Source organism: Gekko japonicus, unplaced genomic scaffold, assembly GCF_001447785.1.
Source record: "Gekko japonicus isolate JY-2015 unplaced genomic scaffold, Gekko_japonicus_V1.1 scaffold473, whole genome shotgun sequence".
NCBI classification, from domain to species: Eukaryota; Metazoa; Chordata; class Lepidosauria; order Squamata; family Gekkonidae; genus Gekko; species Gekko japonicus.
Window position 1 is genome coordinate 640515 of NW_015172566.1, and position 8071 is coordinate 648585.

The following is an 8071-nucleotide window of genomic DNA, read 5'->3' on the forward strand; positions in this document are numbered from 1 at the left end:
CTGAGTATCTTCAGTAATGTCACTATTTCAATTACGTTTATTTCTGCTTAAATTGTAATACACTAAGTTAACCACAAAAGCTAACCAATATTAACATTAAGTACATCGCACAAAGCAAATACTGGCAATTGTAAGCATGGTTCTAGTTGTTCAAATATTTTATTTTTAAACAAACTAACCACAACACAACAAAGTTTGAGTCCTGTGGCACCTTTAAGACCACCAAAGTTTTATTCAAGGTATGTATGAGCTTTTGTGCGCACACAAACTTCAAGACTTTGTTGGAATTAAAGGAGCCACTGCCCACTGGACTCAAACTTTGTTCTACTGCTTCAGACCAACATGGCTGACCATATGGGTCTAACCTCAATACAGACTGCAAGGGACTTTGGCTGCACTGAGATATCATTAAAAAGCCTTTATTTGACTATTATGCGAACAAGCAAGTAGCCTCTGGACTTGCATGTCCCCCACACAATGCATGACTGGGAAATTAAAAGCTTAGTTTGAAACTGGCAGCACTTTTTGCTTGACCTATGAAAACTGAAATGTCTAACTATGATTCATTCCCCTGTTTACAGAGCAGGAGCAAACTATTGTCTCGTGCCCGGTTAGTTAGCAAGTGGACAGTTTTTCATTTTACTTCTTCACCCAAAGAGTGATTAACACATGGAATTCTCTGCCACAGGAGGTGGTGGCAGCTACAAGCATGGACAGCTTCAAGAGGAAATTGGAGAAACATATGAAGCAGAGGTCCATCAGTGGCTATTAGCCACAAGGTATAGATAGGAACTCTCAGTCTGGGGCAACTGATGCTCTGTATTCTTGGTGCTTGGGGGGAAGCAACAGTGGGAGGGTCCCCACTGCTGGACCTCCTGATGGCACCTGGTATTTTTGGTCACTATGTGACAGAGTGTTGAACTGGATGGGCCATTGGCCTGATCCAACATTGGCTTCTCTTATGTTTTTATGTTCATTTTGTCCAGTTTGACCATCACAACAAACCGCAAAAAAAACTTCATTCAGCTTGGCCATGCACTAATGGAGGGGAAGACTGAAAACACCCCGGCTCATTCTCATCACAGTCAAACTAACAGTCAAGTCCATGATGTCTGAGCACAGCAGCCAGGGTCAAGTTCCAGCTGTGGACCACGCATTGGTTCCAACAGGATATTGCAAATGCTCAATTTCTTCCATCGCGATTCCTAAAATTGTACTTTAAAAAAAATTCCCTTATTGTCCACCTTTCTCATTGAGGCTGGATTAATTTTCTCTCAGCCGCACAAGTAAGCAGTGTCTTTCACCATTCACACCATGATTGGGGATGGTAGTTTGGAAGTGATAAACTCAGCATTATTATTTAATATATGTATGTCGCCTCTCTAGAGAGCCTGCTTGAATTGGCTCACAAGGTAAGACAATACAATAATATCATTAACAGAAAGGCAAAATTATCAACATTAAGTCAGGCTATTTCTCTGATTTCGGGAGCGGTGTTGAGAGACCTGAGTCAGACTGAGGTGACAAGAGAGGAGGTCCTACGACTGATAGACAACTTAAAAACTGATAAATCACCAGGCCCGGTTGGCATACATCCGAGAGTTCTGAAAGAACTCAGATGTGAACTTGTGGATCTTCTGACAAAAATATGTAATCTTTTATTAAAATCTGCCTCCATTCCTGAGGACTGGAAGGTAGCTAACGTCACTCCCATCTTTAAAAAGGGTTCCAGAGGAGATCTGGGAAATTACAGGCCAGTCAGTCTGACTTCGATACCGGGTAAGTTGGTGGAAACTATTATTAAGGAAAGAATTAATAGGCACATAGATGAACAAAAACTACTGAGGAAGACTCAGCATGGGTTCTGTAAGGGAAGATCTTGTTAGTGTTCTTTGAGGGAGTGAACAAACATGTGGACAAGGGGGACCCAATAGATGTTGTTTACCTTGACTTCTAGAAAGCTTTTGATAAAGTTCCTCATCAAAGGCTCCTAAGTAAGCTCAATAGTCACGGGATAAAAGGACAAATCCTTTTGTGGATCAAAAACTGGCTGATTAGTAGTAAACAGAGAGTGAGTATAAATGGGCAATTTTCTCAGTGAAAGGTGATAAGCAGTGGGGTACCGCAGGGATCAGTACTTGGTCCGATGCTTTTTAACTTGTTTATTAATGATTTGGAGGTGGGAGTACGCAGTGAAGTGGTTAAATTTGCAGATGCTGTCTCAAAGCAGACAGAACGGAACCTTGGATACTCACTGGGAGGGTTCCTTTTCCCGCCTAATTAGGGAGAGCAGCTTTGGAGCGGAGCTCTATGCTCTTTTTTTAATTTGCTTTTCTCCCAGAGTGACTTCATACCTGAGGGACAGCTTCCTAACCTCTCCAGTCTGCCTCTCTTTCTCTTCACACCTCCTCTTGGCTCTGCTGCTTCTTTTGCCTTTGCAGCTTTTTTCTCTGCTCCCCACTCCTTCCTTGGAGGAATGTGGAAGGGAATGGCCCAGCTGCAAGCCTCAGAGGTTTTGGAGAGATGTAAGAGAGACAAATTTACCTCTGAAAATGATGGCGACCCTTCTGATTCTTGCAAAGAGAGCTCCTTCACCAAGTCCAGCTCAGAGTGGCTTAAGAAAGGCATTATAAAAAAAGGCACAAAAATGGCTCCTCAGGTGCAAATGGCTCTCTTGGCTGTCTGTTTGGCCCCTGGAGGCTACGATGGCATGCCAGGCTCCCTCACTGGACACCCCCCTGGCTTTCTCAGCTGCCAGTTCAGCCCCGGGGGCTACAGTGGTACAGTGCCAGGCTCCCCCGTTGGCACCTCCCAGTTCTTTGGCAGCCAGTCTGGCTCCCAGAGGGCTACGGTGGCATGCCAGAGTCCTCCGTTGGACCCTCCACTGAACCAGAGGGACTCCTTGACCACCAGAGATCTTCAGGGGGTAAGGTGCTCTCCCCCCCCCACAAGGTTGTGGGAGGGTGGAATCCTTGCTCAGCTGAGACTATATAAAAAAGTAAAGATAAATGTTCCCTTGCTCGAAAGCCAGTCGAATCCGACTTTAGGGGGCAGGGCTCATCTCCGTTTCCAAGCCGAAGAGCCAGCGCTGTCCGAAGACGTTTTTGTGGTCATGTGGCCGGCATGACTAAATGCCAAGGCACACAGAATGCTGTTACCTTCCCCCCGAAGTGGTACTTATTAATCTACTTGCAATTTCTTGCTTTCGAACTGCTAGGTTGCAGGAGCTGGGGCCAGAGACGGGTACTAGGGTCTCAAACTGCTGAACTGCAGACCTTCCAGTCTGCAGCTCAGTGTCTTAACCTCTGAGCCACCACAGCTTTTAAAAAGAGCCATGAGAGAGAAGCCGCAAGGCATACAAGTGTGCTCCTCTCCCACCCCAAGTGGGGGCGGGGGGCTGAGTAGACAGATTATCAACAAAACAAATGATCCATCAAATGGGAAATCTTCCTACGAATTGTGGCTCGACTTGGAATACCAGAAGCAGATCTTTCTGCCTCAGCATCCAGTCGTCAAGCCCCAAGATTTTTCTCCGGATCCCATCTCCCTCAGTCAGAACGAGCAGATGCGGAAACCCCTCTGTGGCCCAAGGACCCACTGTATGCCCCTCCGCCCCTTCCCAATGATCCCAAGCTCTATGGAAGATACGTCAGGAGCAGATGAAGGGAATCTTTGTGGCTCCAGATTGGCCCTGCAGGCCATGGTTTCCATCCTTGGTGGAACTCCTCAGTTCAGGCCCTCTGGGAGATTTCCTTGAGCCCAGACATATTACAGCAGGGACCAATTTGGTACCTGGATCCAGAGGGGCTCCACCTGACTCTTGAGAGGAATGGGCTCCTGAATTTTGGCTACTTCTTGAAGTTTGCAAGATCACCATGGCTTCCAAGAGGGCCTCCACAAGATGCATCTGCAGCACTACATGGGAAAGAATTTCGTTGAGGTGGTGCTAATACAAGCACATCAACCCCCTCAACCCCAGCCTTGACCATCAGTTTGGCCCTCCTTCAGAGGGTGTTCATCAAAAAAACAACAACCTACAAATACCCACCCTTTGTTGCCATGCAGCAGCTACAGCCACAGTCATACCATATGTAGCTCGCATCCCTTAACATATCTTCTGCTTTCCCCACGAGGTTGCGCAGATCAACCCTACTGTGGTCCACAGATTCCCTTCACAGAGACTATATATAGTTCTTTTGGCTCCTATTAACCCTCCTTTTGAGTTGTTAAGGGAGGTTCCCCCTAAAATGGGAACGCAGAAAAACCCTCTTTCTCACAGCAGTGATTTTGGCTAGAAGGCTGTTGGAACTAGGAGCTTTGTCAGCCAGAAGAGGCCTTCATGTCTTCCACAAGGACAAGGTGATGCTCAGGCCTGATCCCACTTTTACCACCCAGGTGAACTTAACTTTCCACAGGAGTCAGGGGATTCATGTCCCTTCCTTCTGCCTGCATCCAAGCCATCCCAAAAAGAGAGTGGCTCTTCTCACACCTCTGGAGGGCTCTCAGACTCTACCCCAATGTACGGGCTCCATCAGAAAGATGGACTCTTTTCATTTTATTAACAGCCCCAAATAAGAAGCGTGGGACAACGTGGCAAATGTAAGACACCAAATGTACAACCGAAGAATCCAAGCCAATGTGAATCCAGAGAATCCTCCAAGCCAAACAGAATAGGAACACTGCTGGAAGCCCAACTGTAAAATCAGAGAATCCAACCCCAATGTACAAGCCAAGAATCCAAGGCAATGCTGCAACACAGAATCCACTGCAAACCACAAACCAGACACAAACCAACAGGCTCAAAGAACGCAATGTTTCAAGACCCACAGAACTAATTTCAAAGCACAGAATCTAAGCCAAATCAACCTGGCAAACTGAAACCAAGCCCTGGAATGAAGACAGAGAGACACAGCAAAATTCAAAGGGGGGGAAAAAGTCCTGGGAGCCTTAAAACCATTGACTCCTGATATTCTTGATGACTCCCGAATACTTCCAAGATCTTTCAGGACCAATTTCACAGTATCCCAGATACCACCCAGAGACCCAGATATATTGGGAAAGCACCAATAAGATATTTTTTGATATATATCTGCACCGGATATATTCATATGTACATCCTAAGTTGACAATCACATTATCTTGTTAGTACTGATTTCAGGGGAGTGATAAAATGTATTGCCAGAGTTGGTCTTATGGTCATCTACTTCTGCATATCCAGCCATATGAAGCAGGCAACGTCTGATGTATTTAGGGTATAAAACCCCTCCAAAGCAATGGGACCTCTGCAAGTGTTCCAGAATCCTCCTTTTCAATGCTGGAATACGGCCTTGCACGAAAGCCCGGCGGTCATCGAAAAAACATCTTATTATGAAACAAACAGGCCAGAACGGGCTTACTGAAGAGTCTGTTGAATGTTTTTTAATGGACTGAGCATGACATATCCACCACACGGGTTCAGATTTACGACCTACCCAGATAAAGGTCTTCTGCAGAAGCTTCACTGCAAGGGCGAATACCATTTCTACAAATAGGCAGATCTGTACTTTCTGTAATTAGGTTCCACACACTAATTGTATGCTAATATCATTTGGAGAACACAAGTTCTTATATTCTGATGACAACTGTTCTTTTTTTGGGTACTTCTGCATTGTGTGTGCGTGGCCTGCCTGCCCATGCCTGGAAGCCTCGGTGACCTCTGGCGACTCCTACTGGGGCAGGGAGGAGGTTCAGAGAAGTGGCTTGATAGTACTGATTTCAGGGGAGTGATAAAATGTATTGCCAGAGTTGGTCTTATGGTCATCTACTTCTGCATATCCAGCCATATGAAGCAGGCAACGTCTGATGTATTTAGGGTATAAAACCCCTCCAAAGCAATGGGACCTCTGCAAGTGTTCCAGAATCCTCCTTTTCAATGCTGGAATACGGCCTTGCACGAAAGCCTGGCGGTCATCGAAAAAACATCTTATTATGAAACAAACAGGCCAGAACGGGCTTACTGAAGAGTCTGTTGAATGTTTTTTAATGGACTGAGCATGACATATCCACCACACGGGTTCAGATTTACGACCTACCCAGATAAAGGTCTTCTGCAGAAGCTTCACTGCAAGGGCGAATACCATTTCTACAAATAGGCAGATCTGTACTTTCTGTAATTAGGTTCCACACACTAATTGTATGCTAATATCATTTGGAGAACACAAGTTCTTATATTCTGATGACAACTGTTCTTTTTTTGGGTACTTCTGCATTGTGTGTGCGTGGCCTGCCTGCCCATGCCTGGAAGCCTCGGTGACCTCTGGCGACTCCTACTGGGGCAGGGAGGAGGTTCAGAGACGTGGCTTGATAGCCTGCCTCTGCCTCCCAACCCTGGTATTCTCTGGATGTCTCCCATCCAAACACTTGCCAGGTTCAACCTTGCTTAGCTTCTGAGATGTGACAATATTGGGCTTGCCTGGGCTATCCAGTTCAGGGCATGACAACTGTCCTTAATCAGCTTCTTTTAATCTGGTCTTCATCTTAAACCAGTGGTACTCACTCCATGGCTCACGGAGAGACACATTTGCAAAGAGCCACATGACTACGGTACGCCCTGTGCGCCACCCCCTCAAGTACACACATACTATAGTGCAACTATTCATGGGGCACGTAACTAAAACTTCTTAAATTACCAGAGTACCTCTGCACATGTCCAATTGTTTCTTCCTTCCACTGCCGAACCTTAGCCAGCCCTTGTGCATCTGCAGGAAAGCTTCCCTCCTGCTTTTGCCTCAGCGTAAAGCCACAGCAGCAGGCAAGAGAAGGGTAATGGCCAAGGTGCCCAGAAGACAACCAGCTGGCTGTGAAGGGGAGTACAGCCACAACCACCCCAGGATGGCCCACTTGCTCTTGTCTTCACTGGCTGCTGCGGTGCTTTCCTCCTCTCTCCTCTGCGGTCAGCTTTCCCTCCTCCTCCCAGCAGATTCCCCAGTGAGAGCACAAAGGCTGCAGAGAAGGTATGGATGACTGTGTGGGAAAGGAAGGCTCTTTATTCCCATCTCTGGAATGAGGCCCACAGTTCTGGGAGGTTCACAGCATATTTACCCTCCAGCAGCAGCTGTTTTAAGGTGACAACCACCTGCCAACCACCTGCTGCTCACTTTCCTGGAAAATGGGGCGGGTGTCTCGTTGGGGAAGAGCCACAAATATAATGTGAAAGAGCTACACGTGGCTCCTGAGCCACTGAATGAGTGTTGCTGTTTTAGACGTATCGATAATATCCTGCATGCAGAGGCAGGAAGCACAGACACTTCTGAGTTCATGACACACAGGAGTGTTGTATTCCTAGACTTGAAACAATAGGCAAGAAATCACTGAATGTGAAGCCCCAAACGTTTAGAACGAGTGCAAAAGTAATACTGCCAATCTCTGAACTGCAGTTAAGAGCGCAGGCCGTGGGGCAAATTATGAAAAGACAAAGAGTCATTGGAAAGGACAATAATGCAAGGAAGAGCTGAAGGCAGCAGGAAAAGAGGAAGACCCAGGATGAGATGGATTGACTCTATTAAGAAAGCCAACAGGCCTCCATTTGCAAGACCTGAGCAAGGCTGTTAATGATAGGACTTTTGGAGTGCATTAATTCACAGGGATGCCGTAAGTCGAAAGAGATGTGAAGGCACTTAACGCACATGCACACACTTCTCCAAGGCATTACAGTGGGCTGCCATAGGGGGAGGACCATGCTGCGGTGGTGCCTGCTACATGCAGATTCAACAAGGTTGCTTAAATCAGAGGTCCCAAACAGGTAGCTTCATGTTGGCAGTGTAGATAAGCGCCTGTCCTGGAATGAATTCTGAGAGATATTTCAGTGGGAATAGCTCAGACTAGGCAAAAAAAGGTCATTCCTTTAAATACTCAGGACTTAAAAAAAAAATTTAGTACAATGGCCTAGATTTTTACAAACGATCCACAAAAATGTCCTAAGGGCAGGCTTGTGCCAATATGAACAAAACCAACCAGGTTCTTAATCCGCCCCCCCAGATACACACACAGAGCACAAACACAACACAAATTTTTGGAGCCCAGAGCAAGCAGC

General features: G+C 46.3%; 1 protein-coding gene across 1 annotated transcript in view; it reads right to left on the reverse strand.

Annotated features, from left to right (window-relative positions):
• AEBP2 (AE binding protein 2) overlaps positions 1-8071 on the reverse strand; it is a 56817-nt gene that overhangs the window by 33047 nt on the left and 15699 nt on the right. The gene's annotated exons all lie outside the window — the stretch shown is intronic.